The following is a 13,405-nucleotide window of genomic DNA, read 5'->3' on the forward strand; positions in this document are numbered from 1 at the left end:
AAGAGGTCATCCAAGCTGAAGAAATTCAAAGAGGGAGGGAAGAGCATCTCTTTCCTTACCTATGATGGTACCTTTGGTGCTACGGACAAAGTCTTGGCCTTTATCCAACAATTTGATGCGGCATTTGGAGATGAGGGCTTCACGGAGTCCTCTAAGCTACGCCATGTAGCTATGCACTTTCAAAAGTCCGCCAGGCAATATGCCCCTCAATTGAAATGCAATTTGATCTTGATGAGACAGTTGAGAGACAATGGATGTCAGGTAGTGCTTAGAGAGCACTTTTCCAAATGCATTGTAGTTCGCTAGTCATTACGAGAGGAGCCACGATTGGCTAGTTTACCCTATGCATGTCATCTCTAGCTCATAGGTTGCTCTAAAATTGTAAAATTTCATGTGAGCTAGTTGTTAGCCAACTTTTGAGAGCTTTTCAATTGTACAATTTGGCTTTCAAGAGCCACTTCCTTTCATTTAAATTTGCATTATTTCTAGCTCATGGCTTGTTTTAAATTGCACAATTTATTTGAGCTAGAAATTAATCAACTTTTGATAAAACACGAGAGATTGTAAAAATTACAAAATGAGCTTATATAGAAGCATTATCTCTCTCATAGTTTGATGTGTATGCATACTATTGCTACTTAAGAGCACCATGTGCATAACCAAAGACACTTTTTCCCCTTGGGTTTTTACCCTTTGGCATATTTGGGTATTTGAGACCCTAGCTTTTGGTTTTCAATAATTGTTTTTGTGTGTTTTTTTTGGCTTTCAATAAATGGATTTTGGAGCTTGTGCTTGTTAACACTTAGCTTCAAGAAGCTTGGCTTGCAAATAAAAGGAATCAAGGGGCTTCTACACTAAAGTGGATGCTTTGCTCAAGGATGCTCAAAATAGCACAAATAGGTGAAATCCTTCCATGATATGCTCTTTTACCTTTGCGTCTCCTTTTGTTGCTTGGATTAAGTGATTTTGTTTCTAAGTTATGATTCCTTTCATTTTCAAAAGCTAGGCATCCTAAAGTTAATGAAGGATCATTGCTTGTTAGTCCTAGACTCTAAGTGATTGACTTTAATACTCCACTCATTTCTAACATGACCTAGGGTTATGATTGGGCTTTAGCCTCTTAGTCCATTTGCCATAAGCACTCTCATGATGGAAGAAATAAAAAAATGCTAGAAAATGAAAAATGAATAAAAAAAGTGTCCAAAAAGAGTAGTACAAATGCTACTAGACGCATGAAAATGAAAGTCCTATGTTATGTTGTGTCTATGTGAGGCCTAGTGCCTTATTGACACTTAGCAAGCAAGGGGAATCACCTTGGATTGCTTGGTCAAGGCCCTAAACCGATGCCCTGGGCTGATAGGGGTTAGCCGTTGCCTGGGTAGGCTTGTAGGTTCTTGGAACAACTTCTTGAGGGTTCAAAGAGTCGAGAGTCATAGCTAGGCTTGCCTTGGGGTGGTAGCCTTGTGATGTGATTTAACTTTTTCTATGAAATGTTAAAACAATCTTGTAGAGCTTCAAAAATCTAAAGTGACGGTGTACTAATAAATTAGGAGCTTCTTTGTGACCATATACATGATAGAGTTGGATGCTTTATTAATATTGATCATATAGTTTTTAGGCTAGTAGGTTTATGAACTTGCATTAGAGTAGGGTCATAATTGATTGCTTGTGTATCATGCATAAAACTGAAATTTCAAGTGGTTTAATCTTCATTATAGTTTAGGTGTTTTTTTGCTTTATGTTGTTTAGTTTTTGGCCATAGTTGATCCATCTTTTAGAAGCAAAAACTCACTTTGCATAATCTTTCATTGTACTTCATGTTTTATTCATTCTTGTTGGCTTTTGATACTCATGACTTTTTTTATGTTTTGCAACTCAACATTCCTCCATGGATGTGCTTTCTACCATGTCACCGTGCTTTGCTTCAGCGTCACACGAGGACGTACGTCAAATTAGGAAGGGGGGAATGTTAGCAACGGCTAACACATGCTACACTGATTATGCACCAAGCTAAGGATGTGCACAATATTTCCTATTCACATTTTATAAGGTCTTGGGCTCATTTGGGAGTTCTAGACTGTATATGCTAGAGGGCTCAACTTAATCCCATAGTAGAAAGGCTTCTGGTGCATGCCTTTATAAGAAGCCCTTTTATGCAAAGAGGCTTCATTCTTGAATATCCATTCTTGAGTGTTCACATGGCCTAGCCTTGAGCTTAATGCCCATGCTTACAAGGCTAGTGCTAATCCTTTGTTATTAGGAAGCTCTTCTTGATTAATATAATCTCTATTTTGTTCATAAGTCTTGTCTTTTCTACATTTCATTATGTCATGAACTAGTTTTACACTCTCATTATTCTAGATTTGAGAGAGGTAATGAATTCTTGCTTTGATCTTAACTTTCTTATTCCATAAGTATTTCCATTAGTTAATGGCTTCTCTAATTCTCTTGATTAGTGTAGTGTGTGTACACTCTTGGTCATGTGATTAGAGTGTGTGCATATTTGTGTGCTTAAGTGTGTGAAGGTTTAAGAGCCTTGAGCTCAATGCCACTTGTGTGTGATATGATTAGAGTACCTTGGTTAGCATGTGATGATTGGGGAGGTCAACTTCAATGCAATTAGTGTGTTCTTTGGTCATGGATGCTTGTGTTGATGATGTGATTTTGTGACTTGAATAAGATTGGCAAGTCAGAATTTGGTGGGCTTGATGCGTGTAGGAGTTTCTTGATTAATGGTTAGAGTGTGATTAGAGTTAGTCTTGCCATGGCTAATCTCTACTTGCATTGGAGAGGCATTCTCTTGAATCCTCTTATTCATTGTGTTTGATGACGCTCTCAACTTAGTTGTGTGATGTTTCCATGCCCTAGCAGTGTGATGCTCTCTTCGGATTGATGATTTTGCAGGAGTTGGCCTATCATATGACTACCTCTTACAGATATATGCTTTCATACACCGCTAGAGCCTATACGACGGCATGTTGCCAAGAGTAATTTGCATGCACTAAATCATTGCCAAAAAAGTCACTTTTTTTTTCAAACTTCAATAGCTATAAATTACAGCAAAAATTCTATGCCCATGTCAACATCATATCTTCAAAATACAAGCATGGGTGATCAATGCTTGCTTTGCATCTGCTAGAAATATCTTAGAGCTTCTTGGCGTATATGACTATATTTGGAGAAAAGCCCTTGCTATGCATTTGATGAAAATAACCCACAACTTCTTGGCCTACCCTTGTCAGACACCTCTTGCAAACAATGCATCTAAGAAGCCGCATCTTAGACAAAATTTCATCAAGAACTTTGTTGGGGTCCCATCGTTGCAATAGCTCCAATGGCCAACAAAATTATCAATCCGGAGGGATGAGCTACCCGGCTAGGGCATGGAAACACTCACACGGTTAGTGAGCTAATCACGGCAACACAAATGGTTAACTCTACGAGGTGAGCTTCTCGGCCTATGGAGGAGCTAAGCCACAATGAAGGGCAATCTCCATATCCACTTCTCTTCACCTCTAATCAACCCAAACACACACACTACAATTGCAAGACGCACACAACACTAATCCTATCATGCAACACAGCAATCGCAAGAACACACACATAGATCTATCGAGCACCACACTCCAATCAAACCTACATGCACACACAAGCAAAAGGGGGCAATCACACAAGATTAGAGAGGGATAAACCACTAATTAGTTAAGATCTAGTTAATCTAAGCATCATAGGCAATCATAAGAGGTAAGAGAGAGGCATAGTGAGAGAGATGAATCATTGATTAGTGTTAATCAAGTCTCATGAGCAAGTAGAAGCTCAAGGACTCCATAGCCACACACCTCAAGAGCTCTCACCAAAGAGTGCTCTCCACAAATGACTTGAGAACCCTGATTTCTTTTACACACTACCTTATATACCTAAGTTAAAAATATGCAATGTCCAGCCGCCCAAGGCCTTTAGGGCTCACCACTTAATGAATCTGGAACCTAGGCACAGTAAGTGACCTGTTCTTTACATCTTGGAACTCCCATTGAGCCCGTAACACATTAGAAATATTACAATGGCTTGAAATAAATCGGGAATTTACACTACGTGACTATTTTGGGAAAACGTGGAAAATGTGGAATTCCAATCTTTACTGCTTCTTCATATTCATCCTCGATGTGCATCCATACGTCTTCGATCTTTAGCAGCTTCTGTTAACTGACATTGACGCAGTTAACATCTCCCCCTTCCTATTTTAGTGCCCGTCCTCGGGCACTGTTGAAAAGTGCCGTGGAGGCTGTGGAAGGTTTTGATTGGTTGTTGATGGGTTGATTGTCTTCATTTGTCATTGAATTTGTTGATGAGGTTGAATTTGTTGCAGCATCACTATTGGTCCGAATATGTCTGATGTGAGAGATGATGTTGCATTTTTCCGTTGTAATAGCATAATGATGAGGCTGATGTTTATTTATGAAAATTATGTACAAGGGAAGTAAAATGATGAGGTTCTAAATTAGGGTCTAATACCTGGATGACCAAAGGGAAAAAACCCAATGGGAAAGAAATGCCTTTGGGATAAGCGCATTATTGGGGTACTTATGAGCATGGAAAATATTAATAAAGTACTTCAGATTATTTGCTGATAGATATGGAATTAAAAAGGCAGAAAATATGAAAGGGTAGCATGATGGAACATTTGTTGCCTATTGTAGTCCACTTAAGGTGCATAGGTGGAAGCAAAAAAGAGTGTCTAATCCATATGTCCAATGGTGGGACATCCTACTTATGCATACACAGAAATGCATGGGAAACAATATGCTGTGCAAGAATGATTTTGATGGGTTATTCAGAAATATGGTATAGCTATAAAAGCATATGACATGGCTTCACAAGCTAGCATCCCTTTAAGAAAGGTTTTCATTGACGAGGATATGTGCTCTCATCTTACTGTGCACTGTGCGTGAGTGTTAGACTCTACGACACTCCACTAGTTGTAAGTTAATAGACTTTGACTCTTATGCTCATCTCATCCAGCATGAGCGACATGACTTTAGATATGCTCAACTCTTCCAGCTTGAGCGTAAGCCTAATAACTACGACTCTTAGCACAAAGTTTAATATGACTTGAAGCTTTGGGACTAATGCTTTGCTCATTTTATGGCTCAACAGCCCGACTTTGACCATGCCGAAGAGTGTTTTTTGCACCCTGGTGACTTGACTTTTTACATTCTTGCTTACTACAAACATTTCTTCAGGTAAAAGTAAGCTTGAATCCTCAAAAAGAGGATTAGTGAAGGACCAAGTTGGCATTGAAGGTTTCTTTTGCCATACCTGTTTTATCTTCTTCGAACATGCATTCTCATTGGCTGGGTTGTCCTTCTTTGACTGTGAAGACTCCATTATCTGTTTGATTCTCCAATTAGGCCTGTTGATAGGAGTCTTTGATGTTGTGTAAGCCTCTGTTGGTTGTTGGCATTTGACTTTCGACTAGGAGCATTGGAAAACTTAGGAATCCAAATCTCTTGATGACCCTTGTATCTCCATTGTTGACTTTGTTGAGCTTTAGGTCCTGCTGAGATGTTGAGATCTTCATGCAAGTCTGGTGTAGTTGCAGTTGGGTTGTGGTTGAATGGTAGCCAAATCTTTGTATACCCTGCATAAAATCCTTGTCGAAGAGGAACATTCTTTGATATTCCATCTTTTTTCTGTATCCTCTTGGAACATGTGGTTGACTTCAGTATCTGATGTCATTCTATTGTAGACTTGCTTCTTAGGTACCCTGGAATATTGTCAAGGTTGATACCTTGTGGGCTTTCTTTCTTGGGAGGGTCTTGAGTTCATTTCATATGCTCTAACCTGTGGTTTTGGAACCCATATCTATCTATTACCTCCATAGTACTCTTGTTCTTTTAAGCTCCACTGTGATGCTATCCATCCCACGTGTTTGTCTTTCTGTGTTGATTTCCTGTCTTTAATCCAAACCGGATCATTGAATTTGAATAAACTGCTCTGAACAAACACTTGCTTGACTTTCCTTTGCTTTCTTGAGTACTTTGGCTGAAATATCTTTGCTTTTCTAGGTGTCTCCTTAGAGGGTTCACTTGGGTTAGCAGTTGACTTGAAGGTTTGAAAGCCTGACTTGGTTGAAGAAGCTGATCCATGAGGGTTCTTTGATGTAGAGGCATAAGCTGTCATACCTTCTTTGCTAGTCTGTGGAGGGTCCACTTTAGCCTTACCTTTGTCTGCAAGATTTATCTTTGATTCTTGTGACTTTTGCAACTTTGAATCTGACATTTTTGGTTCTATTGAAGATATTTGTTCTGCTTTCTCCATGGTCTCATCTTGATTTAACCGTGTCTCTATGGAAGATAGCTTGAGACTTTTTGTTGCAAACTGACTTACAACAACTGATTCTACTGGCAATGAGTAATTGAGCTTTGGACTTCCTGTTGCTTCCTGGTTATCTGCAACCCCGTTCTTCTTAACTTCTGGCTTTGGTGGCATTTTTTGCTCAATAGCTATCATGGTTGCTCTTTGCTCTTTTTGATCTGCACTTGCTATTGCCTGATTTTCTTTAAGTTTTTCTGAAGTTTTGATCGATGGAGACAAATCATCTTCAATAAGATTTGCTTTAATATCAGTCTCCATTTTGACTGTGCTTGAGGACTTTGTGCTGTTGTTCGTGGGTGACCAGTCTTGGTCTTCATTCTTTGTTATCTTCGATGACTGCATCATGTTTGCATTTTGCATTTCTAACATCTTCTGGGCCATTGGCATTCCCATTATGATGTCGTCTGGCATATCTTTTGCTGTGATCACATAGAATTGAGCTATGATGATCTGTGAACTTACTTCAATGGTGGTGGAGATGATTCCCCAGCATTCTGCTCATTTGTCTCCTGATATGCTCACAAATTCAGGAGCATCTTCCAGCTATGGTTGGCCACATCTTTTCCAAGTGCAAAAGGACATGAGGTTCTTGTCTAACTGAAAATCTAGCTTTACTTCTCTTGATAGTTTTTCTTCGTTTTCACCAACTATGTTGCACTTGATCTTCTTAGGATTTGTGTCTAAATTGACTGCTTTTTGCTATGGCAGTGTCGTTTGGTTGAACTTTATCTGCTTTTTCTTTGCTTTGATCACCTGCTTCAAGTGATGTCGACTCCATTGGCAGTAATACTGCACCTTTTTGCATTTATTGAGCATTGTTTGCCTGCATCTGAGTAACCTTTGACCTTATTAGATCCATTGTACTTTCTGGCAGAAGCTGTCTCTTCAGAGGAGATTTTGGTGGTGACATTTGTGTAGCTTTCTGAACTTTAGCTCCCATTGACTTTGACTTATTTGTTACCTGTTCTGGTAGCTTGAGGCTTTGTATCATCTTCAGATAGTCTTTGACTTCAGTCGGGCCATCCGTATGGGTTTGTACAAGGTCATGACCTTGCTGATATTCGTTACCATGTGTATCTTGATATGCATATGTGAGTTTGGTTACATGTAACTGTTTGAACACTATGGAATTTGTCGGCATTTGGCTTTGACTTGTGGAGATCAGCTGAAACTTCTGTCCTTGATGATCTTCATAGAGGCATTTATCTGCAGATTCTGATGGAACCTGCGTCAATTGGAGACTTCCAACAACCATATGATATTTCAATGGTTTCTGCTTTGAAGAGGTCTGTTGGCTAGAAGCTCTAGGGCTTCTAACTGGTGTAGCATTTCCTGTACATGAGCTGAGCTTGATGTATTTACAGCTCCCCCCTTCCTAGGGTGATCACTATAGCCTGCTTCATTGTAAGAGTTCAAAATTGTTTGGCTCTAGTTTAGTCTCACCTTTTGGGACTGTGAAGGTACACTTTGGGTAGCATTGTTGGCATTGGCATCTGTAAACCTTCTACATAGTTTCCTATGTATCTTTGTGAAACATGACAAATTATTCCCCAAGTTAAGCTGTAGATAGCATCATCTTTGCCCTGATATTGTCTATCCCATGGGTCTCCTATGATATGAACTTCTGTGGTTTCAGGACCCAAGGCATCATAGATGCTAGATTCCCGTCTATATCTACAACTGTTTTGATCAAAGTATATGCTTGTTTGGTCACAACATCAAATTCTGATTTTCGATGGAGGAGGGTTTGGCTCTGAATAGATTTTTGAGTTCACTCGGGATAGATTATCCTTCAACTCTAGAGAGGATGGGCTATAATAGATTCTTTCCTCTAAAATGAACCATCCTTTTTGATCTATCACTGGACGCACTTCTATGAGCTGGTATGTGGGCCGTTCAAACACAGGTTGATCCTTTTTGTACAGTTTTCCTTTTTGGTCTACATAGTGTGCATATGAATGATATGTACCATACAAAGCTAACATCATTATGTTTGATGTGTCCCTTAGACTCGTGAATGATTGCACACTTGTGTTAGTGGATGCAAAATCATTTGCAAACCTAACAGTCTTTTCAACCTTTGGTGATATCTCGACACCTTTACTAAATTCATGCAAGAATTTGTTGTTCAAAGAATCAATTTTAAGCTTTTCAGGTGCCTGTGCATCCTTATGCTGATTTTGAATTTGCAGTGTTTTTAATGGTGCTTCTAATGGTAATGCAAAATCATCCGATTGCATGAAAAGTGACGAGTTAAGTGCACTTACATCGAGATTTGCATTTCCAATTTTCTCTGTACCTTGCTTGGCGGTTGATGTATCCATGTTGTCTGGATTTCTTGGACAATCTTCAACAAAATGTCCACCTTTTTGTCCACAATCTGAGCAATACGCCATGACCGGTGGTATTTCAATCGGTTCTGTCATGTCAAGCTCTTGCTGAGATGCTTCTGTTTCTATGCTGGCCAAGTTGTCGGTATCTTCATTTAGAACACTGAGCATCAAGATATAGACTGCTTCGTCTTGACCTTTGTACTGTCTTTGGCTTGGTTCTCCAATTAGATTGGCTTCAATTAGTTGATCTGTTGGATCTTGCAATTCTGGTTCTCGGTTATAGATGTGACCACTGTAATCCATGTACAAGGACCCTGATTGCATATGCACCAATTGTATGTGTTGTTGGCTTGTTGCACTTCTATCTGCACTTCATCTTTGAGCTTGCAATACCTGGCTCCACTGAAGTCTGTGAACATCTGGGAGTTCTCTGAATTTGGCTTTACTCTGATCAATAGGATCTTGGCTTCTGTGTTGCTTTTTTTGCTGCTCATAAGATACCTATGGCCTTCTGGATCTGCATACAAGACTTTGTCTCCATTGTAGCCATAGAGCTGTAAAATTTTCTCTGTTGCAATTGTGCTTGTCCTGCCACTGCTACTAGCATGCTCTGTTGTACTTGAACTCTCAGCTCGATTTGAGTCCATGTTGGCTCAATCCACAAAAACTGTCAATTGGCAGATTTTGACGTTGTTTAGCAGAATTTCTCCTTCTCGGCTTGGTAAAACTGCTTGTGTCAAAGCACTTTTGCAGTTGACTGCTCTTCAATCTCACAAGAGTTGATTAACTCCACGATTGGTCGATTTTCGGCTTGATTGCTCACAGTTTCGAGTTGACTGTTTTCTCACCGACTGATCTCATTTGCTTGTGCACGGTTTGCTCGGTGTGACTCTCCGATGGTGCTTTTTGCTAATTCTGCCTTTTTTCGGACTGTTGCTAGCTTTTCTTGGCTTTTTTTGATTTTTTTTTTGGCTTTAGCTGGTTTTTTTGGCAACTTTCTTTTTGTTTCTCCTAATTATTTGTGAAATTTTGAATTTTCTAAAATTTTTAGTATTTTTTTGATTTTTTTGAAAAAGTTCTGAATTTTTATAAATTTTTTGTGTATTTTTTTGAAGGTTTATGAATTTTTTTGATTTATTTTGATTTTTTATGATTTTTTAACGATTTTTATGAGTTTACTTGTGGGATTTTTGGGTTTTAAAAAAATTTTCTATGTGCTTTTTATTTTTCTGTAAATTTTTCGGATTTTTTTTGTGAATTTTAGGATTTTTTGAGTTTTTAACTATTTTTGTAAAATTTTTAATGAATTTTTGATTTTTTTGTGATTTTCTATGTGTGTTTTTTTATTTTTTATTTATTTTTTAATTTATTTTTATGGTTTTTTATTTTTTATTGGATTTTTATAATCTCTTTTATTTTTTATAAATTGTTAAAACTCTTTTTTTATTTTTTAACTTTATTTGTTATGAGTTATTCTTTCTTTTGGTTTTTTGATTCTTGTTTTTGTTTTTTGAATTTGATTTTTTTTCTAATTTTGCTTTGTTTTTTTATTTTTGAAAAAGAAACACTTAATCATAACCTGAGACTGTATCTCACCTGCTGCCTGTGTTGACTGGGTGGCAAGGCGTGATTGCGTGGTTGAAGGTGGCAGGGACTGGCGCGCTGTACGAAGCGGGAATCGGGATGACAACAACGGCGCGCACGCGCGGAAAGAGAGAGAGAGACTCACAGATGACGTGGCGGGTAGCAGGGGTTTGAGTCTTGACAGCGTAGTCAGAGCGCGAGCAGTAGGAGAGAGAGAGAGATCCAAGGGCTTTAAGGCGGGGCCCCGGGCTACACTGCAGAGTATGGGAGCTGGCGCGTGTGGGCAGCCTGCACAACGAGACCAAAAGAAAGGGGGGGCTTGGAATGGGTCACGAGAGAGAGGGAGAGAGTTAAGAAAAAGTTAGAGAGGGAGGACAGAGAGACAGAAGGACAAAGAGAGAGTTAAGAGGGGGAGACAGAGAGGGTTAGTGAGAGAAAAAGGGGGAGAGTGGAGAGAGAATAAGAGTGTGTGTGTTTGAGATGGCGTCCACGTGCCGACCAAAGAAAATAAGGGCAAATTCGAAATTCTCCCGGTTTTTAGGTTAAAATTTGAACCTTTTGCCGGTAATTACACTAGACTTTTGAAATGTGTAGGTTTTCTTCAAGGCAAGCTCAAAATCTAACGGGGATTTTATGATTTTAGTGGCCTAAAATACAATGGACCCGAGGAATAGAGAATAAGGGAGAGAGAGAGTAAGAGAAGAGAGAGAGTGAGTGGATGGGTTCAGCGGACGGAAAGAAGAGGAAGAGAATTATTTTATGCGCCACAAGGCACGGCATCGAAGTCCGAAACCCGCTTTCTTTTATTTATTTATTATTTCCAAAAATGCCAAAAATAGGCCAAAAACTCCAAAAATCGATAGAAAATCCCAAAAATTTCCCAGAAAAATCCAAAAAATTCCCAGGAAATTCTAGGAATCTTAGGAAATTATCATCATTCACAATCAAACATTTTCGATTCGCAAAAGCACACCGAAATAGCAGATTTTACCAAAAACGCGATTTACGACACAAAACATCAACCCAGTCCCCGAAAATAGCAAAACGCTCAAAACTCGACCATGGAGGGCACAATGCGAACAAAATGATGCCGTAAATACGCACACACAAAATAGCTCGTAAAGATCGCAAAATCAAAATTTTATGGAATTGTCCAAAAATTAATGCAAAAATTAGCCAAAATTGCCAAAAATTTGCTAAAATTATCCGAAAAATACCCAAAAAATTTCTACAAATTGGGGAATAGTGCAGCCAAATAAAATTACCAAAATCACATCAATTCAATTGCCAACAATTTTATCAAATAAATGAAGAATAGGCAATTAAACCAGCAAAAGTACCGACAAAATTAGGTCAAAAATTGACGCAATTAGAGTGTGTGAATCCCTGTTTTGAGCCCAAAAACGTAGCATTTCATCATTACACACATCATTTATGCAATCAAAACATTGAATTAACCATGCAAATTAAACACTTTTTTAGGCGCACACACACTAAAAAATTGGCAGTTTTTACCAATCTTTAGGTGTGCACACAAAAAGGTTAAATTTGTCGGATTTGCAATGTGACTTCACAAATCAATAGTTACGCATGAGCACAACACATATCAATCATCACAATTCAAAAATGATCATGCACACATTAATTTCTAGGTGCTCAAATATGGGCAAAATAGTGCACACACACCTAAAATTAGCATGCACACACTCAATTAAAATACACACACATTTGAAATTAGTGCACACACACCTAAAATTGACCATCCAAGCATGCAATCAACTAAATTAAGCACCCAATTAGCAATACACATTCATCAATTAGCAATTGAAACTTATCAAATTCATACGCCGCCAATTCTTAAAAATTTCGGCATTACGACGGTATGAAAACGAAAAATCACAAAATTTTCAATTCACAACATCAACATTGCATTGCATCAACATAGCATAGCATTACATTGCATCATGGTGGGATATCTACACAATTCTACACATCTCTAGATTCTAGGAGGTTGAGAATACCACCTTAATTACGTGTCCGTTGAAGATCAATTGGATGGTCGATTGCTCCAATCCTTCATAGCACATTAGTAAGTTAGCAAGAATTAGTCAAATTAGCAAAGGGTTAGTGAGAAATTAGTGTGTGTAAACACACAATTGGCAAGATATGGTCACACATTAGGGAATTATGAACACAATGCTTCATGCACACACATTCAAAATCCACAAAAACATAAACACACAAGTGAAATTAGTAAGGGAACGCATTCGTTTATGCCACAATTACACTAGTGTAGGCCATCGTCCCCGGCAATGGCGCCAAATGTTGGGGGTCCAATCGTTGCAAAAAGCTCCAATGACCAACGAAATTATCAATCCGGAGGGATGAGCTACCCGGCTAGGGCATGGAAACACTCACACGGTTAGTGAGCTAATCGCGGCAACACAAATGGTTAACTCTACGAGGTGAGCTTCTCGGCCTATGGAGGAGCTAAGCCGCAATGAAGGGCAATCTCCATATCCACTTCTCTTCACCTCTAATCAACTTAAACACACACACTATGATTGCAAGACGCGCACAACACTAATCCTATCATGCAACACACTAATCGCAAGCACACACACATAGATCTATCGAGCACCACACTCCAATTAAACCTATAGGCACACACAAGAAAAAGGGGGCAATCACACAAGATTAGAGAGGGATTAACCACTAATTAGTTAATATCTAGCTAATCTAAGCATCATAGGCAATCATAAGAGGTAAGAGAGAGGCATAGTGAGAGAGAATGAATCATTGATTAGTGTTAATCAAGTCTCATGAGCAAGGAGAAGCTCAAGGACTCCATAGCCACACACCTCAAGAGCTCTCACCAAAGAGTGCTCTCGATAAATGACATGAGAACCCTAATTTCTTTTACACACTGCCTTATATACCTAGGTTAAAAATATGCAACGTCCGGCCACCCAGGCCTTTAGGGCTCACCACTTACTGAATCTGAAACCTAAGCACAATAAGTGACCTATTCTTTACATCTTGGAACTCCCATTGAGCCCGTAACACATTAGAAATATTACAATGGCTTGAAATAAATCGGGAATTTACACTAC

The sequence above is a fragment of the Adiantum capillus-veneris genome, chromosome 1 (assembly GCF_014529385.1).
Source record: "Adiantum capillus-veneris isolate H3 chromosome 1, ASM1452938v2, whole genome shotgun sequence".
Classification (NCBI taxonomy): Eukaryota; Viridiplantae; Streptophyta; class Polypodiopsida; order Polypodiales; family Pteridaceae; genus Adiantum; species Adiantum capillus-veneris.